Source organism: Lampetra fluviatilis, chromosome 7 (genome assembly GCF_964198595.1).
Source record: "Lampetra fluviatilis chromosome 7, kcLamFluv1.1, whole genome shotgun sequence".
In the NCBI taxonomy this organism is placed as follows: Eukaryota; Metazoa; Chordata; class Hyperoartia; order Petromyzontiformes; family Petromyzontidae; genus Lampetra; species Lampetra fluviatilis.
The window spans coordinates 11071632-11088235 of NC_136281.1; the positions used below are offsets into that span (position 1 = coordinate 11071632).

The following is a 16604-nucleotide window of genomic DNA, read 5'->3' on the forward strand; positions in this document are numbered from 1 at the left end:
CACAGACACACACACATATATGCAAAGCCACATACACACACAGGCTGACATACAAAACACAAAGATCCCCCGTATAGCCTAAACAGACTGCAGGGGCAAGTGCTGTCAGCGAGCACCTATGAAGACCGGCACGGCACACGAGGGGGTGGGTCGCCAGCACCACGCCCGGCCGCCTTTGTCTCCCTCGCGGCGATGTTTCACAACACCGCACTCATTTGAGGCCGAGTCGACCTAGGGGAGGGCCGTAGGACCGGTTCAGACAATCGTCAACCGGTTGTTGGCCGCACCACGCCCGGCCGCCTTTGTCTCCCTCGCGGCGATGTTTCACAACACCGCACTCATTTGAGGCCGAGTCCACCTAGGGGAGGGCCGCAGGACCGGTCCAGACAATCGTCAACCGGTTGTTGGCCGTGAGAGCGAGAATCGAACCCGGGCAGGCGGGTTCGTAGCGCTAACCACTGCGCCACCGCTCCCCACACGGAACATCAGACACTCACAAAGACACACACGGAGACATGACACACACACAGACACACAGACTCACATACAAAGACAAAGATCCCCCGGATAGCCCTATACAGACTGTTGGGTCAAGTGCTGTTGGCACACACACACAAACACAGGCAGCGAGGCACAGATACTTACAGGCACATGCACGTCGAGGGTGATGGTGGTTGTAGCTTGTGATGATGGTGATGATGTTTGCCCGGGAGGGAAGGCTGAGAGTAGGAGGAGGAGGTTGATGGTGGTGATGGTGGAAGGGGGTAGGGGAGGGGTTAATAGAACGTGGGGTGGCGCTGGGCGGAGTTAAACTCGAGCACACACACACGCGTGTGTGTGTGTGTGATAGCGTGTGTGTGTGTGCACATCAGCCTTCCCCATCCCCCACACACACACCAACCCACTCACACTACGTGCAACCACTGTGTACACACACACACACCAACAGTCACACACACACACACTCACACAGTCACACACACCCACTCACACACACACTCACACAGTCACACACACACAGTCACACACACACTCACACAGTCACACACTCACACAGTCACACACACACACACACAGTCACACACACACACACAGTCACACACACAGTCACTCACACAGTCACACACACAGTCACACACACCCACTCACACAGTCACACACACACACAGTCACACACACTCACTCACACACAGTCACACACACCCACTCACACACACACACCCACTCATACACAGTCACAACAACAACCGCCATTCGCCACTAAGTGGCGGTGACGTCACCACGACGCTTGTGCCAGGCCAAGTGCACCTTGAGGCCACACACACACAGTCACACACACCCACTCACACTACAGGCAACCACTGTGTACACACGCACCAACAGTCACACACACCCACTCATACAGTCACACACACACACACCCACTCACACACACACAGTCACACACACCCGCTCAGTCACACACACACACACACCCACTCACACACACAGTCACACACACCAACAGCCACACACACCCACGCACACACACCAGCACACACACTCACACACACCCACTCACACACACACAGTCACACACACCCACTCACACACACTCCCAACAGCCAAACTCACCCACTCACACACACTACAGGCAACCACTGTGTACACACACACCAACAGCCACACACACACACTCACACACACCAGCACAACAGCCGCCATTCGCCACTAAGTGGCGGTGACGTCACCACACACACTTACACAAACCCACTCACACACAGTCACACACACCCACTCACACACACCCACTCACACACAGTCACACACACCCACTCACACACCAACAGCCAAACCCACCCACTCTCACACTACAGGCAACCACTGTATACACACACACTAACAGTCACACACACTACAGACAACCACTGTATACACACACCAACAGTCACACACACTACAGGCAACCACTGTATACACACACACTAACAGTCACACACACTACAGGCAACCACTGTATACACACTAACAGTCACACACACTACAGGCAACCACTGTATACACACACACTAACAGTCACACACACTACAGGCAACCACTGTATACACACACACTAACAGTCACACACACTACAGGCAACCACTGTATACACACACTAACAGTCACACACACTACAGGCAACCACTGTATGCACACACACTAACAGTCACACACACTACAGGCAACCACTGTATACACACTAACAGTCACACACACTACAGGCAACCACAGTATGCACACACTAACAGTCACACACACTACAGGCAACCACTGTATACACACACACTAACAGTCACACACACTACAGGCAACCACTGTATACACACACTAACAGTCACACACACTACAGGCAACCACTGTATGCACACACACTAACAGTCACACACACTACAGGCAACCACTGTATACACACTAACAGTCACACACACTACAGGCAACCACAGTATGCACACACTAACAGTCACACACACTACAGGCAACCACTGTATACACACACACTAACAGTCACACACACTACAGGCAACCACTGTATACACACACTAACAGTCACACACACTACAGGCAACCACTGTATGCACACACACTAACAGTCACACACACTACAGGCAACCACTGTACACAGCCCAACACTCACACTACAGGCAACTACTGTGTACACACACACACACACACCGAAAGTCACACCCACACACTACAGGCAACCACTGTACACCCACTAACAGTCACACACACTACAGACAACCACTGTACACACCCCAACACTCACTCACACTACAGGCAACCACTGTGTACACACACACCGAAAGTCACACCCACACACTACAGGCAACCACTGTACACAGCCCAACACTCACTCACACGACAGGCACCCACTGTGTACACACACACACCGAAAGTCATACACACACACTACAGGCAACCACTGTACACACACACTAACAGTCACACACACTACAGGCAACCACTGTACACAGCCCAACACTCACTCACACTACAGGCACCCACTGTGTACACACACACACACCGAAAGTCATACACACACACTACAGGCAACCACTGTACACACACACTAACAGTCACACACACTACAGGCAACCACTGTACACACCCCAACACTCACTCACACTACAGGCACCCACTGTGTACACACACACACCGAAAGTCATACACACACACTACAGGCAACCACTGTACACACACACTAACAGTCACACACACTACAGGCAACCACTGTACACAGCCCAACACTCACTCACACTACAGGCACCCACTGTGTACACACACACACACCGAAAGTCATACACACACACTACAGGCAACCACTGTACACACACACCAACAGTCACACACACTACAGGCAACCACTGTATACACACTAACAGTCACACACACTACAGGCAACCACTGTATACACACACTAACAGTCACACACACTACAGGCAACCACTGTATACACACTAACAGTCACACACACTACAGGCAACCACAGTATACACACACTAACAGTCACACACACTACAGGCAACCACTGTATACACACTAACAGTCACACACACTACAGGCAACCACTGTATACACACACTAACAGTCACACACACTACAGGCAACCACAGTATACACACACTAACAGTCACACACACTACAGGCAACCACTGTATACACACTAACAGTCACACACACTACAGGCAACCACTGTATACACACACACTAACAGTCACACACACTACAGGCAACCACTGTATGCACACACACTAACAGTCACACACACTACAGGCAACCACTGTACACAGCCCAACACTCACACTACAGGCAACTACTGTGTACACACACACCGAAAGTCACACCCACACACTACAGGCAACCACTGTACACAGCCCAACACTCACTCACACTACAGGCACCCACTGTGTACACACACACACACACACCGAAAGTCATACACACACACTACAGGCAACCACTGTACACACACACTAACAGTCACACACACTACAGGCAACCACTGTACACAGCCCAACACTCACTCACACTACAGGCACCCACTGTGTACACACACACACACACCGAAAGTCATACACACACACACTACAGGCAACCACTGTACACACACACTAACAGTCACACACACTACAGGCAACCACTGTACACAGCCCAACACTCACTCACACTACAGGCACCCACTGTGTACACACACACACACCGAAAGTCATACACACACACACTACAGGCAACCACTGTACACACACACTAACAGTCACACACACTACAGGCAACCACTGTACACAGCCCAACACTCACTCACACTACAGGCACCCACTGTGTACACACACACACCGAAAGTCATACACACACACACTACAGGCAACCACTGTACACACACACTAACAGTCACACACACTACAGGCAACCACTGTACACAGCCCAACACTCACTCACACTACAGGCACCCACTGTGTACACACACACACACCGAAAGTCATACACACACACTACAGGCAACCACTGTACACACACACTAACAGTCACACACACTACAGGCAACCACTGTACACAGCCCAACACTCACTCACACTACAGGCAACCAGTGTGTACACACACACAAAGTCACAAACCCACTCACACGTGACATGCAACCACTGTATACACAAAGATAAGGACAAAGATCCCCCGTATAACCTTCGCAGACTGTAGGGGAAGTGCTGCTAAGAAGAAGGGTGGGTGGTGACCAGCTGATGTTTACACACCACACCAGAGAAACTCATTTAAGTTAAGGCTGAGTCAACCTAGGGGAGGCACGGGACCGGATCAAATATCCGATATTGGTTTGTGAGTGAGAATCGAACTCGGATTGCCGTGTTCTCGGAGTGCAGTACGCTTACCACTGCGCCACCGCTCCCCGATGTGTACACACAAGCACAATATATATACACACACACAAGCACAATATATATACACACACACATATTCAGCCATTGTGTACAGACACAGGCACAAAGGGGTTGTGTGACCGGCACCAATGCCTGACCGCCTGTCTTCCCGGTACACATTTACGTTGACAAAAAATGAACCATGCTCCCACTTAAGGCTGAGTCGACCTAGGCGAGACCCAGGAACCGGTTCAAATATTCACCACTGACATTGGTCGTGAGCAGGAATCGAACCCGGGTGGCCCGGGTTTGTGGTGCCAGCGACCAGAGAAAAGACAAGGACACACAGTCACACAGTCATACAGACGAGCACAGTGTACACGAACGACACGCACATGTACACATCTCATACACGTAGAACAGCCTAAAATACACACACCCAGTCTAGACACCGCTATACGCCGAACCACGCATACGAAGGCACAACCGCGGTTCACCACGACGTGTGTGTGGTGACGCCATCGCGACGCTTGTGCCATGCTAGGTGCACTTAGAGGCCACATCAAATGTCGAAGGCATGCTGACAGGAGGTCAGGGAACAGACCCAGGTGACATGGGTTGACAGACTGTGATGACTGGCAGATGGACACAAACTGTGCTCCCCCCACTGTGACAACGCTGCGCTTTAGTCGCCCGGCGCTCCGCTCGTTGTTGTGAGCGTTGCTCCTCTGCCCTCTGTTGTTGCTGGAGGGCGACTGCCTCCAACTGCCCAGTAGCGTCCTTCACGAGCCTCCTCCTCCACAGAGGCCGATCTTGACACTTCTGGTACCAGTCATCACCAAGTCCAATCAGCTCAACATCAGTCCATGTCGTCTCGAGCCCATTCCAAGCCTGTTTGGCCCCGTCTATCTGGCCGAACAGAAGCAGCCTGGACATCGGTGGCTGGACATGCAGGCTACATGACCCAGCCATGTAACCTTGCTTGCAGGAGGAGCTCACTGATGGGACCGTGTCCAGATCTTTCAAGGGTCTGTGAACTCCTCACACAATCCAGTCACGTTATACCCATGACGGATCGTAGGCAGGCTAGCCTCAATGTTTCAAACCGGCAGCAGATGTTCCTTCAGAAGGCATAACTGTGGCTGAGAAGACTCAGAGCTTTGTATGGAGCAACAAGCCAGGTAGCTTCCACACAGCATTACACAGTTGATGAAAAGATAATGCCAATGAAAAGGAGCGAGACCTCAGCTGCCAAACCGGAGCTGGTCACAAGCACACTGCCCAACTACGGAAACTTATCCACTCTCTCCACAACTGCCCCATCACTAATGGGGAGTTGAAGGAGGGGAGCATTTGGCGACATAACATACCCAGGCAGGTGCTTTGTTTGTGCGACTGATGGCAAAGCCCCATCTCTTCGCAGCATGCTTCAGGTTCAGCAGGTAGCATCTCCAACTTCTTCTCAGAGTAGGCAGCAATAACCAGATTATCCGCATACACAATATGGTTGACCAAAAGGGAGCCATCCCTTGATCGCATCTGGTCAGCCTTCCATCGTTTTATACAAAATTCCACAGGGACCATCCATGGAAAGCTTCTTGATCTACACGGTCAAAGGCGATGTTAAATAGAAACGAGGCCAGAGGACATCCCTGTTGCATTCCAAGGTGGACAGAAAATGGCTCCAACACCCGGACACGCAACTTTACCAGGGCCTGGCCACCATCATGAAGGTCCTTCATGATTATGAGCAAATGGTCTTAGGCTCCAAAAGCATGAAGAATAACCAAGAACCCTGGCCTATTGATAGTATCATAGGCCTTGACCAGGTCAATAAAACAGAAATGCAGGTCCTGTTTAAATTATTTTCACATCTGCTGTAGCATATGGAGAGAGAAAATGGCGTCCGTGCAGGACGCCCCAGTCTGAAACCACATTGGGGCTCCGCAAGATTCTCCTCAGCATGTCTGGCAAGACGATATTGAATAATTCCTACCATGACCTACCACACTGAGAGAGATCCCCCAGTTGTTGTTGTCGCAATCAGTGCGGTCCCTCCTTCAAAGCCGGCGAAACTCCTCCTGCGGACCAGCCGTAGTGATCAGGCAGTCTGCATACAAACGCAACCCTACTTCAGCAATTTGCTTAAGAGGTAATTTCTTCCCGGCACTTTACATGGTCTTGGGCTCTGGATCACCCTTGGCACTTCCTCAACACATGGCACATCAGCCAGCCACTCACAGGGGAGCAGCTACTTGATCCCATATTTGAGGCACTCCAGCCCCAGCAGGATCAACCCCACCTTAACCCATGCTGCTATGTCCGCTGAGGGGGTTCCTCTCCCCCAAGACCTTATGGAAATGTTGAGCAAACCTGAAAACCAGTTCATGGGGGTCGGAGATTGGATAAACATTTTTCCCTTAAGGATGGTGATAGGTGTTGTGGTGCAAGTACATTTTTTGATGGAATTAAAGAGTAATTTGACCCTCCAACGGGGGGCTGCCGTAAGCCTCTTCATTCTCCGATGTGGGTTGTTGTAGGTGGTGTGAGTGGGCCTGCCGTGTTCTTTCAGCGAACCGGGACACCTCCTCTATCAGCCAGGTTCTCTGTACCCAATGCAGCCATTACAGCTGCATGAGTCAGAGTCCTTTACCTAGCTCATTTCTCCTCCGAATCAGGAGGGAGGACAATGCAAACCCCAGCTGCAAGCCATGATGACATTCTTGCTGGGCAATCTTCATCAGCTAGCCGAGACCAGGCGATTGTGGATTTGAATAGGATCCTAGATGGATGCCTACAACCGCAGTGGAAATATGGCAAGCACCCTTTACAGATGGTCAGTGAGCAGATCAGCTCCACCGTAGGTCCTGGTGTCAAGGACATGAGCCTGCATTAGCTGCTCCATAACTATGTAGTCCAGCAGATGTTCTTGCTTGGACCCGGTGTGCATCCAGGTTGTTGTGTGGATGAGCTCATGCCAAAGCAGCATTTCAGTTATGACAAACTCATGGGTTGCACAGAAGCAGAGCAGCCTCCTCCCATTGTTATTGAGCTGATCTGGCCCATGCCTTCCGATTACTCCAGCCTACCTGCTTATGTCATGTCCCACTCAGGCATTAAAGTCGCCCAACAATATGACTCCCAAAGGGCCACTTAGACAGCACCTGGGACAGGAGGTATAAGACATCTGACTCATCAGCCTTTCCTGCATCCCTCCACTGATGTTTGTCATCACCACCATTCCTCGCCTCCTGTTGATTGGGAAGCGAGCCCGCAGCAGTAAGGAACTCAGAACTTCCTAGACCTTGTCGAAGAAGAGCCACTCCCTATTGTTAGGTAGTTTCCTGCCCAGGGTGGAGGACTGTACATCGCTAATGGTGACTGGAGCCAGTATTTCACAGAGGTTCAAGCAGCCTTGTAGAAGAAGAGCCACTCCCTATTGTTAGGTAGTTTTCCTGCCCAGGGTGGAGGACTGTGCATCGCTAATGGTGACTGGAGCCAGTATTTCACAGAGGTTCAAGCAGCCTTGTCGAAGAAGAGCCACTCCCTATTGTTAGGTAGTTTTCCTGCCCAGGGTGGAGGACTGTGCATCGCTAATGGTGACTGGAGCCAGTATTTCACAGAGGTTCAAGCAGCCTTGTCGAAGAAGAGCCACTCCCTATTGTTAGGTAGTTTCCTGCCCAGGGTGGAGGACTGTGCATCGCTAATGGTGACTGGAGCCAGTATTTCACAGAGGTTCAAGCAGCCTCGTAGAAGAAGAGCCACTCCCTATTGTTAGGTAGTTTCCTGCCCAGGGTGGAGGACTGTGCATCGCTAATGGTGACTGGAGCCAGTATTTCACAGAGGTTCAAGCAGCCTTGTAGAAGAAGAGCCACTCCCTATTGTTAGGTAGTTTCCTGCCCAGGGTGGAGGACTGTGCATCGCTAAAGGTGACTGGAGCCAGTATTTCACAGAGGTTCAAGCAGTATTGGTCTAGCTCCCGACAAAGGAATGGCAGCCTCTCCTCCTCCTCCAAAGTGAGTGTTTGAGCATTCCACGTGGCCAGCCGCAGTAGTTGCTTTCTGTTTTTGGAGGAATCCCGGGGGAGGGGGGGTGGGTGGGGGTGGCGGGAACAGTCACCTGGCTCTGCCAATTGGGGTTTGGTCAAAAGACGTCATAACGCCTTTCCCCCTGGGGGAATTGTTGCAACATGGAGGGGTTACCAGGCCCCTTGTACACACTAATCAAACTACAAAGATCCCCGAATTGTCTGTAGCAGAATGTTGGGGCAAGTGCTGTTAACGAGCACTTATGAAGGCTGGCATGGCACACGAGGGGGTGGGTGGTCAGCACCATGCCTAATCGCCTTTGTCTCGCCAATATTAATGTTTACGCACAACACCTGGTACTAATTTCAAGCTAAATCGACCTAGGGGCCCAAGACTTGTTCAGGCCCAAGACCAGTTAAAATGTTCACCACTGATATTGGCCATGAGCAGGAATCGAACTCAGGTCGCCAGGTTCTCAGCTCAGTGCGCTAACCACTGTGCCACCACTTCCCACAAAGACGCAGTCCCAACGCACCCACATATACCAAACCATGAGCTACGTACACACACATGCACCCACTCCAACACAATCACGGTTCACACAGACAAGTGCATACAACCAAAGGCTGTGTATACATATTGAACTTCTTTCACACCATACATAGCCTACCTTGCTAATCGGAAGTGACACACACCCCACAGTCACACACACCCACACCTGCAACCACGGTGTATATATATACACACCTAACCATAGTCCCAACACACGCCTTTGAAAAAACCAGTCCATCCAAACACCCACATAAACACATATATACACCCACGTAAGATACAACACCTACGGTCTACATAGGCAATCACACAACTAGTCCACACACTAACACACACACTGTCCACACGCATAAACACCGAGTCCACACTCCACATACACCCTCATACACATACCCAACAAAGACAAAGATCCCCCGTAAAGCCTTTACAGACATTTGGGGCAAGTGCTGTTAGCGAGCAGCTATGAAAGCCAGCACGGCACACGAGGGGATGGGTGACCAGGACCACGAACAGCTGACTTTGTCTCCCTAGTGGTGATATTTACATATTGGACTAGGTGTCCATGAGGCTGAGTAGACCGAGGTGAGGCACAGGACCAGTTCAGATAATCGTCACCGGGTTGTAGCGCAGCGTGCTAACCACTGCACCACCGCTCAAAATACACCGTACAAAAGACAAAGATCCCCCGTATAGCCTTAACAGACTGTTGGGGCAAGTGCTGTTAGCGAGCAGCTATGAAAGCCAGCACGGCACACGAGGCTGGTGGCTAGCTAGCACCGTGCCCGGCCGCCTTTGTCTCCCCACTGGCGAGTTTTAAACATCGCACCATTTTAAGCCGAGTCATCCTGCTCATGGCCAATATCAGGACCGATTCAGATCAACGTCCCTGGTGTTGGCCATGAGCAGGAATCGAACTCGGTTCACCCAGTTTGTGGTGCATCGTGGTAGCCGTTGCAATACCGCTCTTCTCCACATACAGACACCTACACACCTGCCCAACCAACCACATTCACACACCAAATTACCCTCCACACATACCCAACAACCACAATCACACACACACACCAACCTACCCTCCACATACACACACCCAGACACATACCTAACAAAGACAAAGACCCCCGTATAGCCTAAACAGACTGTTGGGGCAAGTTCTGTGAGCCAACACCACCTACATTCACACACACACCAACCCACCCTCCCACATACACGAACTCACACACACAACAACCGCCATTTGCCACTAAGTTGCGGTGACGTCACCACAGCGCTTGTGCCAGGCTATGTGCACATTAAGGCCACGTGAAATGTCGAACACCCACTGGCAGGAGGTCACGGAACAGACCCAGGTGCCACGGGTTGCCTGACTGATATGACTGGTCGATGCACCACCTGTACCCCCTACTGTGCCAACTTGCTGTGATTTAGCCACCCGGTTCTCCGCTCGTTGTTGTGAGCGTCGCTCCTCCCCCCTCCGTTGTTGTTGGAGGGCGACTGCTTCCAACTGGCCAGTAGCGTCCTTCACGAGCCTCCTCCACTGAGGCCGATCTTGACAGCGCTGGTAGCGGTCTCCGGCAAGTCCACTCAGCTCCACATCCTCGTGTACCGCATCAGTCCATCTCTTCTCCAGGCCATGTCGTGCCCGTTTAGCCACTTCTATACGTCCAAACAGAAGCTGATTGGGAATGCGGTGGATGGGCATGTGGGCGACATGACCCAGCCAACGCAGCCCTTACCCGCCCGAGGAGCTCCCTGATGAGAATGTGTCCAGATCTTTTAAGGATTTGTGAGCTCACACAATCCAGACTGGTTAAACCCAGAATGGATCTAGGGTAGGCCAGCCTAAATGTTTCTAACCGGCGAATATGTTCCATTAGGGGGGTCCACGTTTCGCAAGCGTGGAGATGGGAGGGAATGACCGTGGCCGAGAAGACCTGAAACTTCGTGCGGAGCGACAGACCAGGTAGCTTCCACACAGCGTTACGCAACCGATGAAAAGATAATGCCACTCGACTGATTTGGAGTGAGACCTCTGATGTCAAACCGGAGCCGGTCATGAGCACACTGCCCAGGTATGAGAAACTCTCCACTCTCTCCACAACTGCCCCATCACCAATTGGGAGTTGTGGGGGTGGAGGGTCCGATGGTACAAAATACCCAGGCAGGTGCTTTGTTTTGGTGGGGCTGATGGTAAGGCCCCGCCTCTTAGTGGCAAGCTCCAGGTTCAGCAGCAGCGTCTCCAACTCCTCCTCTGAGTGAGCAGCAATTACCAGATCATCGGCATATATAATGTGGTTGACCAATAGGGAGCCATCCCTTGATCACACCAGGGCATCGATCAGCCTCCCATTGTGTCTGTACCAGGTGGAAATTCCTCTGGTACAACCACCGAAGGCTTTACGAACTACTTGATCGAAAAATATGTTAAATAATGTGGTAGCCAGAGGATATCCCTGTCGCACTCCAAGGTGAACAGGGAATGGCTCCGACTCCCGGCCACCTAGTTTTACCCGGGTCCGCGCACCATCATGAAGGTTCTTAATGATCGTGAGCAGAGGGTCAGGGACTCCGAAAGCACGAAGAATAACCCAGAGCCCAGGCCTACTGATGGTATAATAGGCCTTGACCAGGTCAATAAAGCAGAGATGTAGGTTTTGTTGGAATTTCCTACACCTCTGCTGTAGCAGACGGACAGAAAATATGGCATCTGTGCAGGATCGCCCTTTCCAGAAACTGCATTGGGGCTCTGCAAGCCTCTCCTCAGAGTGAGATGCCCCTGTAGTTGTTACAGTCTGTGCGGTCCCCCTTCTTAAAAAGGGGGACCCACCAGGGCATCGTTCCAATCCTGCGGAACCCGTCCAGTGGTCCAGACTGTTGTTATGATGTCATGTAGGGCAGTCTGTGCCCAAACGCCACCCTCCCTAAGCATTTCGCTTGGGAGATCATCTCTGCCCGGTGCCTTTCCTGGTCTCAGACTCTGGATCGCCTTCAGTACTTCCTCAAGTGATGGCACCTCAGCCAGCCACTCACAGGGGGTGACTTCTTCTTCCAATAGTTGAGACACTGCAGCCCCAGCAGGGTCATCCCCACTTTGTCCCATGATGTTTTCCAGGCTGAGGGATTTCCCCTCCCCCAGGACCTCGTAAAAATGCTCAGCAAATCTGCAAACCTGTTCTTGGGGGTCGGAGATTCGACCACCGTTCTTTCCCCTAATGATAGTAATAGGTGTGGCAGTGCAGGTTACTTTTTTATGGAGTTAAATAGCGTTTTGTGATTGCGGGCCATTGAGGCAGACTCCATCTCCTCAGCAACCCGCGACCACCACCCATCCTTGCAGTGCCTTATGGCTCTCCGAACCTCCGAGCGAAGGCTGCGGTAAGCCTCCTCATTCTCTGACGTGGGGTGCTTGTAGACGATGAGAGTGGGACTGTCGCTTTTTCTCAGCCAGCCTGAAAACCTCCTCTGTCAGCCAGGGTCTCTGAGGAGGTCTGGACCATGTACCCAAAGCAGCCATTGCAGCTGCATGAGCCACAGTCCTAAACCTCGCCCATTTCTCCTCGACATCTGGAGGAGTGGGGGACGATGCCAACCCCAGCCGCAAGCAATGATGAAATTCTCGCTTGCAACTTTCATCAGCTAGCTGAGACCAGACCACTTTGGGTTTGAATGGAGTCCTGGGTGTACACCCACCACCGGAGTGGAAGAATGGCAGGCGCATCTTACAGATGACAAGTCAATGGTCAGTGGGCAGATAAGCTCAACGGTAGGTCCTGGTGTCAAGGACATGGGCCTGCATCCGCTGTTCCGTCACTATGTAGTCGAGCAGATGTTCTTGCTCGGACCCGGCATGTATCCATGATGTTGTGTGGATGCGCCGATGCCGGAACAGCGTGTTGGTAATTACAAGCCCATGGGCTACACAAAAATCTAGCAGCCTCCATCCGTTGTTATTGAGCTGATCTGGCCCATGCCTTCCAATCACTCGAGACCAGGTGCCAGCATCATGGCCAAGTCGGGCATTGAAGTCACCCAACAAGATGACTCTATCCCGAGGGGCCACTTTAGCTAGCACCTGTGACGGGAGGTCAAAGAAGGCATCTGACTCATCGGCCTTGCCTGCATCCCTCCACGGATATTCATCTTCAGTGGGGGTATAAGTAACCACGACCACCACTCCTCGCTTCCGGCTGATAGGTAGGCGAGCCCAAAGTAGCCTGGGGCTTACCGCTTCCCACACCTCACCCCCACACTCCCACGCCCCCTTCATTATTTTGTTCAGAAGAAGAGCCACTCCCTGTTGTTTGGCAGTCTCCTGCTCTGACTAGAGGACTGTCCACCCCTCATGGTGGCAGGAGCCAGAGCCGGTCCACCGGACCTTCTGAATACCACAGAAATCCAGGCGGTACCGGTCCACCTCCTGACAGAGGAGTGGCAGCCTCTCCTCCGCAGTGAGCGTTCGAACATTCCACATGGCCAACTGCAGTGGTTTTTTGTTGTTTCTGGAGGAGCCCCGAGGGTAAGGATTCAGTCTCCTGGCTTCGCCAAATGGGGTTTGGCCAGGAGACGTCATAGATGCCTGTCCCCCCGGGGCCGCCGGCACAAGCTTAATTAGATATTTTAGACGCGGTTTTGTGGAAATTAATTGAAGGTAGAGGGGTTACCAGCCCCTCGCACCCGTCCAGAGCCCCCATTTGACCGCTGTGGTGGTTACAAAAGCCATGAGGGGAATGGCCAATCTAGATTGGCCCTCCCCCCCACGACACTGCTCACCACAGCGTTGCCGTCCGGCACCAACGAGGAGGTAGGGGGTTGTTTTTGCCGCATACACACCTCACACACATACGCAACAACTACATTCACACACACCAACCCACCCTCCACATACACACACCCTCACACACATACCCAACCCCCCGTTTACACACACAATCAACCCACCTCCACATACACACACACACACACACCCAACCCCCAATTCACATTCACACACCAACCCCCCCTCCACATACACACCCTCACACACAAACCCAATCCACCATTCACACACACCAACCCACCCTCCACATACAAAAACCCTCACACAAATACCCATCCCCCATCCACACACACACAAACAACACACTCTACACACACATATCCAACAAGCACATTCACACACACACCAATCCACCCTCCACAAACACACCCTCACACACATACGCAAGTCCCCATCCACACACCCACCAACCCACCCTCCACATACAAAACCCTCACAAATACCCATCCCCCCATCCACACACACACAACAACACACTCTACACACACATATCCAAAAAAGCACATTCACACACACACCAACCCACCCTCCTCCACATACACACCTCACACACATAGCCAACAACCACATTCAACACACACCAACCCACCCTGCATACACCCTCACACACATACCCAACCCCCCATCCACACACACCAACCCACCCTCCACACACAAAGACAAAGGTCCCCCGTGTAGCCTTAACACACTGTAGGGGAAAGTGCTGTTAGCGAGTACCTACGAAGGCCGGAACGATACATGAGGGGGTCTGTGGCCAGGACCACGCCCGAACGCCTTTGTCTCCCCAGTGGCAATGCTTACTCATTTGAGGCTGAGTAGACCTAGGGGATGCCCGGGACCGGTTCAGATAATCGTCACCAGTGTAGGCCGTGAGCGGGAATCGAACCCGAGTCGTCAGGTTCGTAGCGCAGCGTAGCGCTAACCGCTACGCTACCGCTCCCCACATACACACACCCTCACACACACACACCAAACCTCCCATTCATACACACACACGAACCCATCCTCCCCATACACACACACACCCAACCCCCCATTCACACACACACACCAACCCACCCTCCACATACACACACCCTCACACACACCCAACCTCCCATTCGCACACACACACGAACCCATCCTCCCCATAAACACACACACCCACCTAACCCCCCATTCACACACACACACCAACCCACCCTCCACATACACACACCCTCACACACACACCCAACCCCCCATTCACACACACACACCAATCCATCCTCCCCATACACACACACCCACACACCCAACCCCCCATTCACACACACCCACCCTCTCACATACACACACCCTCACACACACCCAACCCCCCATTCACACACACACACACCCAACCTCCCATTCACACACACACACATCAACCCACCTCCACATAGACACACCCTCACACACACACCCCCAACCCCCCATTCACACACACACCAACCCACCCTCCCCTCACACACACCCTCACACCCCCCCCCCCCCCATTCACACCAACCCACCCTCCCCTTACAAACACCCTCACACACACACACCCAACCCCCATTCACACACACACCAACCCCCCATTCACACACACACCACCAACCCACCTCCACGTACACACACCCTCACACACGCACACCCAACCCCCCATTCACACACACACCAACCCACCCTCCCCTCACACACCCTCACACACACACACCCTCACACAGACACCCAACCCCCCATTCACACACACACCAATCCACCCTCCCCTTAAACACACCCTCACACACACACACACACACACCTCACACACACACACTCTCACACACACCAATCCACCCTCCCCTTAAACACACCCTCACACATACACACACACCTCACACACACACCCCCATTCACACACACACACCCTCACACACAACCCCAACCCCCAATTCACACACACACCAATCCACCCTCCCCTTAAACACACCCTCCACATACACACACCCTCACACACACACACCCCCAAACCCCCATTCACACACACACCAACCCACCCTCCCCTTACACACACCCTCACACACACACCAACCCACCCTCACACACGTACCCCACCCCCACATTCACCCACACCCCAACCTACCATCCACGCAAAGACAAAGCTCCCCCGTATAGCCTTGACAGACTGTTGGGGCAAGTGCTGTGAGCGAGAAGCACCGATGAAGGCCGGCACGGCAACACGAGGGGGTGCGTGGGTAGCACCACGCCCGGCCGCCTTTGTCTCCCTAACATACATCCCCAACAGCCATACACAGACACACGCGAGACACGGGAGACACAGACACACGCGAGACACGGGAG

The 16604-nt window shown here is 52.5% G+C and overlaps 1 protein-coding gene across 3 annotated transcripts in view; it reads right to left on the bottom strand.

The window, feature by feature from the left end:
* Positions 1 to 16604, bottom strand: part of LOC144933568 (uncharacterized) — a 54222-nt gene that overhangs the window by 34181 nt on the left and 3437 nt on the right. Inside the window, exon 2 of one of the 3 annotated variants that reach the window (XM_078858491.1) lies at positions 646 to 719. The exons of the other annotated variants lie outside the window; for them this stretch is intronic. The gene's annotated coding sequence lies outside the window, so the exon portion shown is untranslated. The remainder of the gene's footprint in view (positions 1 to 645; positions 720 to 16604) is intronic. 3 annotated transcript variants of the gene reach the window in all.